Raw genomic sequence first — 14,548 nt, forward strand, 5'->3', positions numbered from 1 at the left:
ATAGCCTTCACAAGTGTGGCAAGCCTATATATACCCCTCTCCCATCCTCATTTAAGGAGGACAGAAGTAAGAAAAGGTCAAGGAGCTCCAAGAGCACAACAGAAGTTTTGCGGTGCACAACAGAAGTTGCTCCAAAAGTATAGTTGTGCGGTGCACAACAGAAGTTGCCTCATAAGTATCATTATGTGGTGCACAAATAGAAGTTGCTATAGAAATGTAGTTATGCGGTGCACAATAGAAGTTGCCTCAGAAGTATCGTTGTGCAGTGCACAACAGAAGTTGCTCTAGAAGTATAGTTGTGCGATGCACAACAGAAGTTACCTTAGAAGTATCATTGTGCGGTGCACAAACAGAAGTTCTGCTGTGCATAACAAAAGTTTCCCTAGAAGTATAGTTGTGTGGTGCACAACAAAAGTTGCCTCAGAAGTATCATTGTGCGGTGCACAACAGAAGTTACCCCAGAAGTATAGTTGTGCAGTGTACAACAGAAGTTGCCTCAGAAGTATCAATGTGCGGTGCACAATAGAAGTTTCCCTATAAGTGTCATTGTGCGGTGCACAATAGAAGTTCCCCCAGGTGTATTGTTGTGCGGTGCACAACAAAAGTTTTGCACAACAGAAGTTCTGTACAACAGAAGTTTCTGCAATTTAGAGAGCTCCAAAAGAAGGAAAAGACCATCCGTGCAACTAGTCCACTCGCACAACCATTTGTTTTGAAGAGACATCAAGAGCAAGGAGAGAAGAATTCAGAATGAGGAGGATAAATTGAAGGAGAGAGAGTGGAAAGAAAACCAATGTCAACCATACAACCAAACCAAGAACCTCAAGTCTGCACAACTCATCTGCCTTTGTGATAAACATCTAATACGTCGAAATGCTGTCGAAATTGCTATTGAACTGCTCCTCCTCTCATTCATTATGTTGATTCATTTACTTTGTTTTCAGAATTAAGGGAAATAGTCATAAGGACAACATATGATATAAGAGAAAAAGTAATAACACGCAATCCTGATCGAAGATGGTCAGGATCATTTGAAAGAAGAACAATATTCTAATATGGACATGATTCTTCATATCTTCATGATAGAAATATGAAGTTGTAAGACAAGTATATTCACAAGACTGGGGGCATGTATATTCTTGAAGATCGCTGTAATTTTGATTCCAAAGATTATCATTATAATACTTCTCAATCAAAAGGGGGCAAGACAATCATAATGATGAAAAAGCCTCAAAAGATAATGCCATGTATTATTCTCCTTATAAAAGGCAGATTCTCAAGCATATCAAGCGTATCAAATTTAACGCCAATGATTATTGCCAAACGCCAATGAAATATCGTTGATTATCGTCGAATGCCAATATTAACGTCAAATTAATATTATCGCCATCATTAATCGCTACTGACTACTATTATAAAAGCTATTATCGCCGAACAGATATTATTTCCAAGTTGATACACTATTCTAAATATTAATAAGAATACTATTATCAACAATGGTGATATATCATTTATCGATCTATCATCTACGGCAGTGGAGTACTATGCATAAGTCTTATAATGGCAATGGCGATTTATCATTTACCGCAGCAGTGGAATAAGTTTAAAAGGCCAACCACGCATAAGACCTACTATGCCTGACAAGGTGTCTAATATTATGTGGGCGGCAGTGAGAAGCCAGTGGCCCTAAAAAACCCGTACAGGCCATCACATGCTTAGACTCATTTGGGCAGCGGATGGAGCCAGCGACTAAAAGCCATAAGCGGCCAAAAAGTCTACAATAGCCAGTTACGCTTGAGACCAATGCCGTCTATACAGCTTCCGACAATGTTACGGGGGAAGGTGATAGAAAATGTCTTCCCATGAATGGGTCCAACCTTGTAGATGAAGAAAAAGCTAGTTGTAGTGTGCGCTCTTTGGCCATTGTCCATATATAAGCCAATCATGTGTAAGGACCCCGAGATTCCTAGCTTGATTTTAGTAGTAACTCATGAAGACAGGGTCTTTAAAACAAATTACCTCTTCATTGATGGACTGACGGCCTTGGATTTGGTACGCTAAGGTTGCATTACGCGCCCCATGAACTCTAGAGAGTTACCGCGGCCAACACTGTGCATAAATCCCACCGAGTTCACTACCCTAGTAGCTTCACTGGGCCCTTTTGATGGATCGTGGTTTGTGAACTCTCCAGCCGCGATAAGTCCAGTGAACTCATAAGAGTTACAGAGACCATTCACGTAAGACCCGACTTCAACAACTTAAGAGTATAGAAAACTGTGATCGCTCCACTACTCAAGAGCTTAAAATGTGTGAAAGTGTCTAGTCAAGTTAAGTTAAGTTAAGTGCAGTCAAGTTAAGTCCAGTCCAATCAAGTCATGTCCAGTCAAAATATGTTCAGTCAAAAGTATACTAGCTTCACTACTCAAAAGCTTAAACTATGTGTAGCATCAAAATACTGTAGATATATATATATATATATATATATATATATATATATATATATGATTATCTATTTTTAAGATATGCTCAAATATGCAATTGCCTTATGAAAATCTCAAACACTGATTTAACAACATACAGAAATGTGTTTCTCTTAAATCAGGTTCAAATTACAACAATAATAAGTTTGTTCAAAATACTTGCTACTTTCCATTCAAAAGTTAAATTCTTCAAGATCGAGTACTAATCTTCAATTATAATATGCTTATTTGTCTGTAAAGAGTAACGATGCTTTCATGTCTCTTGCTTTCCTGATAATGAATGAAGGTTATCTCGTAAAATCTATAGAGGAAGAGGATGAAAATATGAAGAATTATCATTCTCTTCTAGACGATATAAAACTTTAGATGTATTCTTTGGATTCTTCAAAGGAGCACCAAATGTTATCCATCCTTCAAGGGTATCAACAGGCTTCATTTTGTAAATATTATCTTCTGAAAAAATCTTTATACAAAGTTGACCTAGAAAGGGGGCATGTTCTATTTCTTCAAAGTAATCTATGCCTTGGTCTTTCTAATAATTTCTTATGCACGGTGGAAGGATCTATATGGTGCAATCAATTGGACAATAATCAGGCACTAAATAATATTGATGAGCCCACCAATGTATCCAACTATAAGAAGCATGAACTGGATAATTATAACCAAGAATTATGAAATGTGATACAGCGTGAACGTTCAAAAGTTGCTTCTATATCAAGGCCCAGTTATATGGTCCGATGCTATAACCTCTCATTGTTTTGGTAATGATATTACAAGTCTCCGTATAATCTGGTCAAATCCAAATTGACGAGCAAATCTGCTTGGATAATGTGGTTCATGCCAAAATGAACTATATTCCCTCAATGGAAGAGTACTGGACCTGATGGAGACAGGAAATGAATGTTCACCAAAAGAGATAGAACCATCATTAATCACTTCTATGTCCTTTGGAAAGCTAATAAATGGAAATTGAAAGAAGTGTTCTTTATTTTTCTAGTGACGCAACCATTCGATCTTTCAATCACCTTTTTCAGTTAATAATATTGGAGTGGAAGCCAATGAGGATTTGAATAGGCTCTTTCAGAATCAGCAAATGTCCAAGGAAAATACACTCTTAGCCAGCATATTAAGAAATGCCAAGGAGCACAAACTAGAAAAGACTTAGCGGTTTAACCTTTAGAGCCGGAAATGATATCTCTGAAAGCATGATATAATGAGTAAAGAATGCGACAAATGTAATGCAAAGCAAGCTATCAAGCACAAAGATGGAATGATTAAATCATTATCATATTGCAAACATTACAATCATTTTAAAAGCTTTCAATATATTTCAAAATTATCAATACTACATGAAACTAAATTGAAAAATTATGATATCTTGAGATACTAATTCGATTAATTTGGTAGGAAAGATTACCATTCAAAATCCTGGATTATGTAGACCATGAATAAAGGAGTTGATCGAAGAGACTGTTGCAGCAAGAGTAGCATTAAAAAATAATTTCCTAGTCACAGAGTTCAAAGAAAGAGTCACTGGAGTTGATCGAAGAGATTGTTGTAGTAGGAGCATCGTTAAAGGACAAATCTCTGATCAAGTTACTCAAAGATGAAGTCGTCATAGTCATTACAACGACAAGTTTCGATGAAAAGAAAAGAATTGCACAGGCAAGGGGATTCAAAACTGTGGTGGAAGCAATTCCAACCCTACTTATAGAAAGACGTTCTATTTGATTGACCGCTATGAAAATAGAGTGCTTTCATTGCCACTATTATCCTTTCTATCGAGGCATTCACTCAGCACTTTTGATTAGAGGCATTCAATCTTCTGTTCAAGTGCGGGCATTCAATCTTCTGTTCAAGTGCAGGCATTTAATCTTCCGTTCAAGTGCGGGCATTCAGTTTTTCGTTCAATTGCGAACATTTAGTCTACTGTTCGTGCCATTCGATCTTTTTTCCGGGCCTAACCATCCAGTCCTCATTCAATTGTAAATCATTTGAGCTTGATTCCTTCAATTGTGATTCATTCAATAACAATCTATTTGAGCACGATCCTCTGTCTCAGCACGTTTCATCAGGCTCTTGTTCAAACTCAACTGTTGAAGTTCCCATTCAAGCGATCCTTCTCTGATATGTAATCAGCTCTACATCATGAAGAGTCCTTTACCGGGAAAAGAATTTTTGTACAGAAGAAGATTGATCCTCCATTTGATTTCGTAAATCAATCAAAGAAGGATCGAGGGGCATCTATTGGGGCATAAAAAATACATGAGTCAAAAGGAGTTTGGTTTGTTGCGCATTAAGATTCCATGATAGGCAACCCTGTCCATCGTGCGGCCCTCTCTATCTCCTTGGATCTCTCATTTGCATAGCATTTCTCCCATTATGCAGCCCTCTCTCTATCCTAAATCTCTCATGAATGGTGTTACTCGTGAATAGCGCTGCGATGAATAGTGTTGCGCATGAATAGTGCTGCTTGTGAATAGTGCTGTGATGAATAGTGTTGCTTGTGAATAGTGCTATGATGAATAGTGCATTATGCGTGGTGCATAGTGCGATGTGCATGATGAATAGTATGTTGTGTGTGGTGAACAGTGCATTGTGCATGGTGAATAGTGTCATTGTGCACCTCTGGGTTGTATAGCCCTAGGTTGAGCGCCCCTGGGTTCTACGCTCCCTATTGTCCACAAACAGCCTTCACACATGTGAGAAGCCTATATATACCCATCTCCCATCCTCATTTGAGGAGGACAAAAGTAAGAGAAGCTCAAGGAGCTCCAGGAGCACAACAGAAGTTGTGCGGTACACAACAGAAGTTGCTCTAGAAGTATAGTTGTGCGGTGGACAACAGAAGTTGCCTCAGAAGTATCGTTGTGCGGTGCACAAATAGAAGTTGCTCCAGAAGTATAGTTGTGCGGTGAACAACAGATGTTGCCTCAGAAGTATTGTTGTGTGGTGCACTAATTGAAGTTGCTCCAGAAGTATAGTTGTGCGGTGCACAACAGAAGTTAGCTCAGAAGTATCGTTATGCAGTGCACAACAGAAGTTGCTCCAAAACTATAGTTGTGTGGTGCACAACAGAAGTTGCTCCAAAACTATAGTTGTGCGGTGCACAACAGAAGTTGCCTCAGAAGTTTCATTGTGTGATGCACAAACAGAAGTTGTGAGGTGCACAACAGAAGTCACCACAGAAGTTACCCCAGAAGTATAATTGTACAGTGCACAACAGAAGTTTCCTCAGAAGTATCGTTGTATAGTGCACAACAAAAGTTGCCCCAGGAGTATCGTTGTGTGGTACATGATAGAAGTTCCCCCGAGAGTATCGTTGTGCAGTGCACAATAGAATTCCTGCACAATAGAAGTTCCGCACAACAGAACGTTCTGCGTTTAGAGAGCTCCAGAAGAAGGAAAAGTCCATCCACGCAATTGGTCTACTGACACAGCCATTTATTTTGAAGAGACATTAAGAGCAAGGAGAGAAGGATTCAGAATGAGGAGGAGAAATCGAAGGGGTGAGGGAGAGTGGAAAGACAACCGGTGTCTACCACGCAACCAAACCAAGAACCTCAAGTCTGCATAACTCATCTGTCTTTGTGATAAACATCTAATACGCTGAAATGCTGTCGAAATTGTCATTGAACTACATCTTTTATTCATTGTGTTGATTCATTGTGCTTTGTTTTCAAAATGAATTGAAATATGAGTATGTAAATGAATTCAGAATGAATAAAATACTTTGTGATCATTGTTCTCTCACTCTTTCTTTGTTATTATTGAATGATAATCCCCCAAATCAAACCCATTCGTTTCTTGCTGAAACAACTACACTCACATGTTTATATTGATCAACCATCTCTAACGAATGGTTAATGATTCTTTTTTAAGCAAAATCTGTATATCAAAGGATCATGCCTCTTATATGTGCTCCATTAAAAATTTGAGGATTCCTGGTCTTTAACCATTTTGGTAATTCCATGCAAGATTGTTCACTCCTCAAATCATGGAATTCTACCTTGGAGCACAACATACTAGGAAAATCTGTTATAGTTAGTTTTTTTGTGTTCTAGGAATATTTTGGTAATACTGAACTTACCTTCGATGCTACCGAAATCGAACTGCATATAGTTATTTAAATGCATTACTGCTCAATTCTACTTAGACTATCACTTCTCTTGTTTCTTCCCAAGTTCGGCTGAAGGGCTGTGCAGCCAAAATCAACAAAATCTATGGTATCTCCTAGTGGCTTTTCTTTACATCTCAAAAACTAGGATCATTTGTCTTAAGTTTATCATTTCTTAAAAGGCCTTTATCATTACACTCCATTTTCCAAAATGGAGTCATCCCCACCTAGAGAAAAACCAATCCAAGAAGAAACATGACATAGAAGACTAGGCATAAACTTTGGACTCTAAATCAAGGGCGATCATCTAGCCAAATCTATATACCCTCATGTTCCTAAAACCCTAATTCTTTTAAGCCTATTATTGCCTGATTTTTTATTTTTATTTTGCAAAAGACTATGTGTGAAAATTGTGGATATAAACTGAAGGCTCAAAAAATTCTCGCCAAGAATGACTACTAATCCTATCTTTTGGGGGACCAATCAATGAAAACTTAGCACTATTTATTTTGTCCAATTTCACACTATCCGGGGGTTTTGAATTTGATTGTGATGGTCAAATAGTTAAATCACTCCATACCGCATATTAACTCTTATAGGGACACCATTGTGTTCTAAATAATATACTGAATTACTCAGAATAAAAAAAGGATTATTTTAAACATCAAAGGAACTCAATACATGATCTATATGTGCTTAATTAGAAAATCTTAAAACCTCTTTTTGTCTGAGGATACATGCTTCGTTTCAGATTAGTTATCACTTTATCTATATTTATTGTTTTAACATATGATTTCAGCACAACATGGTCAAGAACAAAGGGAAGGAAGATGTAAAAGGAGAAACCTCATCTAGAAAAATTAGAAACTATAGTCCTTACCCGCATTTTACTACCAGGGCAAATGAATTTACCTTTGATCGATTTATCAAATCTCATCTCATAGAACTGTACGGGATAGACATCTATTTGGGATCAATAGGGTGGGATAGCATTCTTTACTTAGGAGGAGAAATATAATAGAACCTCGTTCCTCAATTCTTGTATTCTTGTCATAATACTCAAGATGATTCGTCGTCAATCAGCATCAATTACATGAACGAAACCAAGGAGATCACTCCTTTGATGCTGGGATAACTTCTGAATCTTTAAGTCACACATATCTCGCCAACTGATCGGTCCTTAAATGATCTAGATGTCTAGAAAGAAGTGACCAAAATACTGTGTGATGACTCAATGATTCCTAGAAACAGAAGAAACTACCTGTCTTCATTGCATTTGGACTCTACCACAAAAGTACTTCATGATATACTGAGTACCAATGCATATATCCTTGTGAAGGTTCCTGAGATATGCTCTCACCAGCAGTTCTAAATACCCTATGTGATATTTATTGAAGAACTGAAATATGTCTACCTACTCTAATTTTAAAAAACATTAATCCTAATTATCAAAGGTATTCATCATACAAGCCTTCCTTTTCCAAGCGTCATCTGCAAACTCTCCAAGTTTCTAGCACTACCACCTACTTATGATACAAAATATCCCGCGGTGTACTTTTCTAAGAAAACTCTACACTAGTTAAAAGTATTTAAAGCCAATCATGAATGCAAGAGTGAAGAAGAGGTTAAAGACACTCTCATGGTCACTGTTCTGGGGTCACACCACAATCCAATGCCAGCTCCAAGCCAAAATAATCTTGTTCGTTAACTCCTTGAAGGACAGTCCATATGGATGCTCGCCTCCAACAGTGCAAAAACTGTCTCTCTGGAATTGAATGGCGTCTTCTCGCTCTTTAACACACTAGGGGAGCACATCACAAAGCTTCTTCTAACTCACTTCACTCACATTCCTCTTATAAGGGTGGGTCTTCAAGATGATGCTCCAGAAAGATTCATGTTGCTGCTACATCATACATTTTATTTTGGTTTTCTTATGCCTTGAAGGGCTTGGTTTGTTTTCTTTTTGGATAATGGTTTATTCTACCTAAGCCTGGGGTTGTAATTTTGATGAAATTCATGATGAAATCTTTTATGCTCATGTCAACCATTTGTTTCATGGTTATATATGCTCTTTCTGACATGGGATTCTGACATAATGTTTATATATTCTCTGTTCTTTCATTCTAACTTCATGTGATTTACATGTTTCTTCTTTCTAAAACCAAACTTTATCATATATCTATTATTGGCTTACTTCTTGGTAAATACTTTGCCAATGACTGACAAAAAGGGGGAGAAGAAACCTACCCACCAAAAAAAATCTGTTATTTTCTAAAGAATTTGTTCCTTCTCATTACATGTTGATCATGGAAGAAACTACGAGGGAGTAACATGATTATGTTACATGTCCAATATGTTTGATTTGTAAATTGATATATTGATATGTAATCTTTTATTATTTTGGTATGTCATTGGCATGTGCCATGACAATGTTGCAGGTTAGGTTATTTTGTCACGTAATTGACAAAGAGAGAGAGATTGTTAGTGCACCCACCATGCACTCGTATTTGTCAATCACATAACTAGTTGTATCGAGTAGTCAGATGAGTCATTGGCAAAAGAAGACCAATGATGCAACTGGAGTAGAAGCACAAGATACAAGTTCAAGAAAAGAAAAGCTTCTATGATCTGGATCCTACATATAGATGTCCTTGACCCATAAATAAGAAACCTTCTTAGATCATCTATATAAAGCCATTCTAACCTTATAAGTTCCACCATTATAGAGTTGGCTTTGAGAAAGTTCTAGTTGTTGAATGAATCATAGGACAAGTAATTAAAATAAGAAAATCTATCCTAATTCGGTAGGAGCAGGTGCCACCAAATGGCACCTTCGGTAGTAACGAAGATACTTTCAGTACCACCGAAAGTGCTCAAAACAGTCCAATGGCTTTCAAAGATAATTTGGTAACACTGACTGGAAATTCGATACCACCAACTCCTACCGATGTACAAATTTTAATGCCACCAAAAGTAGTAAAATATGTCCAGCAACTTTAGGATTTAATTCGGTACCACCGAGTGATATTTTGGTGCTACCAAGTTAAATTTGGTACTATCGAAGTTTCACTCAGTAGAACTGAGAACTATCCATTTTAGATCCATTGGGACTTTTTCCTTATAAATATAGGACCCAGAACTTTATAGAAAGTATGAATTTAGGCATTTCAGAGTCTCTAGTGTATCCCAAGCTTATCCTACCCATCTTAGACTTTATCCAGAAGAGATTCATGCTTCTTCATTGAGATTTCTCACTATAATGAGCATTTAAAGCTCCTATTATGAAGAACATGATCTCTAGCCTGCTCTAGAGTATAGACACCAAACCTATTGGTAAATCCTCAGTCTCCACAATACTTTAGAGCATCCATTAGTTGAATCCCCTAGGAAATCCATTCATATCCTTTGATAGGAGATTTAATCAACTCCCATTACCTTGGTTACCTTTATAGGAACATCATATGCAAGGTTCTTGATCGTGACGTTAAAACAAAAGGCAAACTACAACATAGCGATCGGGGGAGCATCGGGGAGTTGATTCAAGCTAGAGAGAGAAAAGATCAAGTAACTTAAGACAAGCTACAAAAGAGGACTCAATCCAACAAGTAAGTGTCATTGTTAAGAGTCTACAAGTTAGTCTCTATCGTTGTGTAGGATTGAGGCTAAGAGTTTGCTATCAACAAACTTGTGCAAGTTCTTAGTGTGGGACCTTGGCCCATATGCCTAAATCATAGCTGACTATTGTAGGACCTTGGACGGTGTACCTAAACTTAGGTGCCTAGTATGAGACCTTGGCTTTGAAGTATAAATGTAGGTGCCTATTGTAGGACCTTGGCCGTGGGGCCTAAACGTAGGTGCCTATTGTGGGACTTTGGCCGTGGGGCCTAAACGTAGGTGCCTAGTGTGGGACCTTGGCCGTTGGGGCCTAAACGTAGGTGCCTATTATGGGACCTTGGCTATGGTGCCTAAATATGGGTTCTTAGTGGAGGACTTTTGCACTTGTGAAGAGCATAAATTGTTGAGTCCATGTGTAGGGCTATAAAGGTTAATGGTGAACCTGATTTAAAACCATACAGAGTAAAATTTGACAGACTCTAGGAGAGATTGCAGTTGTCGGGAGTGGAGTAGGCACATAAACGAACCACTGTACATTCTTGTTTTTGGAATTGTCATTTGCACATCTGTTTAATCATGTTTATATATTTTTGAATGCTTGATAGTTTATACATCATTAGATAAATGCTTAAGATTGAATGGTAACGTATTCCACTCACAAGTTCACAATGCTAGAGGCTAGTTACACTATTTGCATATCTTAAGTAGCCTATGTGATTAGATCCTCTATAGGCTTGGAAGCCTTTAGAGTTTTGATTGCCTTACTCAGTTTAATTAGTAAATAGTTTGTGTTTGGCAATTAGAATTTTTAAATTGACAAAATATTTGAAAAGTCCTATTCTGCGCCCCTCTAGGACCCTTAGACTATTCCATACTTCTACTACAGTGGTCTAAACTGCAATTTCAATCTCTTAATGTATAGTTTTGGAGGAAAGCTATCGACGATGAAATGGATTCCATAGTCTTAAATAACACTTGGTGTTTAGTCGATCTTCCACCAGGCTTAAAGCCTATAGGATATAAGTGGATTTTCAAAAGAATGTTCAATCTTGATGGAACTGTAAATAAATTTAAAGCTCGATTGGTAGCCAAATGATTTAAATAAGAGGAAAGTATCAATTTTTTCGATACATATGCTCCTCTTGCTCATATATCAACCGTTAGGACTTTAATTACTCTTGCAGCAATTCACCATTTAGTAATCCATCAAATGGATGCCAAAACAGCATTCTTAGATAATGATTTAGATGAGAAAGTCTATATGGAATAACCGAAAGGGTTTGTTTAACCTAGGTAAGAGAAGAAAGTTTGTAAACTGGTCAAATCTCTCTATAGGCTCACGTAAGCTCATAAGCATTGGCATGAGAAGTTTGACCAAGTAGTTCAATCTAATGGTTTTAGAGTAAACCAAGCATATAAATGCATAAATATTAAAGGTCAAATCATTATCTGCTTATATGTAGATGATATGCTAATATTTGGACCAAATGTGGATTGTGTGAAAGAAACTAAAAAGTTTCTAAGTACCAACTTTGACATGAAGGATATGGGTAAAGTCGAGGTAATATTAGGTATTAAGATTTATAATCTTAATGATGAAATAGCCTTAACACAATATGATTATATAGAGAAAGTTTTTAAGAAATTTAACCACTATGATGGTAAACCGGTTTTAACCCCATTTAATCCAAGTATTAAATTAGTTAAAAATACTGGTAGATGTAAAGCACAATAAGAATAAGCTAGTATTATTGGAAGTTTGATGTATTCAATGAATTATACTAAACCCGATATAACATTCACTGTAGGAATTCTAAGCAGGTATACCAATAATCTAGGACAAGTACATTGGAATGCAATATCAAGAATTTTGAAGTATCTAAAAGGAACCATAGATTATGGACTGCATTATAAGTCATATCCCGCTATACTTGAAGGGAATAATGATGCAAGCTGGAATGTAGATAGCATAGAAACTAAATCTACAAGTGACTGGATATTCACTCTTGGAGAAGGAGCAATATCATGGGCATCGAAGAAACAAAAGTGCATATCTCACTTTATAATAGAAAGTGAGTTTATAGCACTTGGTGCTGCTTGTAAAGAAGGAGAATGGCTAAGATACCTACTGATGGAACTCCCGTATTGGCCAAAACTTACACCTACCATATCTATCTTTTACAATAGTTAGGCTACTCTTTGTCGTGCTATGAGTAAGACTTATAATGGAGTAATCATAATGGAATATGTTAAATCCATCATGAACTTAGTATATCCATTGACAAAAGGTTTATCAAGTGATCAAATAAGAAGAACCACTAAAGGAATGAGACTACGATCCATAAAGATATAACTTTCACTCTTGATGGTAATCCTACCTAAGTTTTCAAATATAGGCAAGGTTCAAAGGGATAAATAAATTAAGTATGTGACCGAAACATGCATTGGAAAGAAATTGAGTCTTATTCATAAAACTCTAGTGCTTCGTTTCTGCATTTCATAGACGGCCGAGTACTAACTCTTAATAGGCCTATAAGTAGACTTTGTTGAGATGAAGCAAAATCATCTTTGATAGATTTACATATATGAGTAGAGAGGTGAGGCCACTTTTGAAGAGATTGGGATCGTCACTAGAATAATCATGAAATTAGGATCTACATAAGGCCAGAAATGTACAAACTTTTAGATCTCCAATTATATATGAATAAATGTTTGTTATGTGTTTGATGAGTCATATAAGGTCTTTAGTTCAAGACTAATGATTCACTAAGTACCCAACAAAACCTTAATACATATACAATAAAGTAAAGGTGCAAATCCATAAGATACCTTTACTTATGTACCTATTTATACTAATATGCCATTCATTCTAGTATTTGGTTTTAGTTTTAAAATTGTGGGGGATTGTTGTTGTGTTTTTGTAATAAAAATAAGTTTGAAAAATAGAAGTTATTTTTAGAAAGTAAAGAAATGTGTTAATTATTTAAACTTTCCATAAATAGCGTGTATAGCCAGTTTGTAAGAGGAGTTTTGCTTCTGTAACCAAGGTTCAAATCTCCTTAAGGATGATTCGCACCGTCCGCGCTCGCTCGTGTGGCATGGGTTGTAGGGCTACTTGGGCACTTTTTGGTGCTTTATTAGGCGCGCTTCAGATGTGCACATTATCGCATGGAGCCAGAAGAACCTTAGTCTTTTTGGCACATGGTTCAATTTTTTTTTTAGCCATGGTGCAACTTGACTACTCTGAAGTATTATTAACCTTAGCATTGATTAAGAGTGAGTGTGACATGGTTTTACATGTGGCAAATGCCATGTGTCGCTCATGTGGCAACAATTTAAAACTATTAAATGGCCTTTTTCTGTCTAAAATGGTACAAAAATAACTACCATAAGACAAAGGATCATGTCCTTTCATGAAAAGATGTTGTTTGGTATGAAGGGGTGTGGATGTCTTGAAGAGGCACTTTGGTATCTCTACAGGAAGAACTCCATGACCATTCAATTGCTATAAATCCATGATATTATAATCCAGAAAAGTATTCTTCTTTCTCTATTGTGTAGTACTCTCAAATATGACCACTTACTATATTTTTCCAGTAAATTAAAATGACATATTGGTGTCAAAACTAGAGATATGTTCAATGCTTAAACGTGCAAATTTTCGTGTTGAAATTCGTATTGAGAGTTCATTGTATCCTGAAAACAATTTGCAGATTTCCTTCATTTGTAATTGCAGGAACTATCAAAAAAAGGGCAGCAAATCTATCTTGAGAAATTGACTATTCAAATCGAGCCTTGAACTTAATAGATCTAATTGTATCAATATATTTTTTTCCTTTATCCTCAGTGTTCTAGATTGTTAATTCTCCAACAACAATCACCAAGTTCCTCGTCTTATAGAAGAGGGACAATAATCACTAACTAATGAAAACAACTTGTTATGTGCAAATCTTTTGATTGACGAAACTTTAATATTTGACGTCAATAAGAGATGAATTCAACAATTGCATTCATACCTGAAATATTTATTTGCATAAAGGCATACATTCACAAGTACAAATGCAAACCTAAGCAATAGTAAAAACTATAAGAATAGGTAGGGTGGCCAAAACATTGACTAAAAGTAGCATGAACGAATGTGACATCATTTGCTAAGAAAACCGATAATGTGTCTGCACTGTTCTCCTCTTCATTAAACCATCCAACTTCATTCCGCAACATGGCTGAAAGGAAACATACACAATAGAGCATATAAATAAAATAATAAAAATAAGTTGAGTGAACACTAATATATATATATATATCTATATATATATATATATGTAATCATAAGAAA

The sequence above is a fragment of the Magnolia sinica genome, chromosome 5 (genome assembly GCF_029962835.1).
Source record: "Magnolia sinica isolate HGM2019 chromosome 5, MsV1, whole genome shotgun sequence".
NCBI classification, from domain to species: domain Eukaryota; kingdom Viridiplantae; phylum Streptophyta; class Magnoliopsida; order Magnoliales; family Magnoliaceae; genus Magnolia; species Magnolia sinica.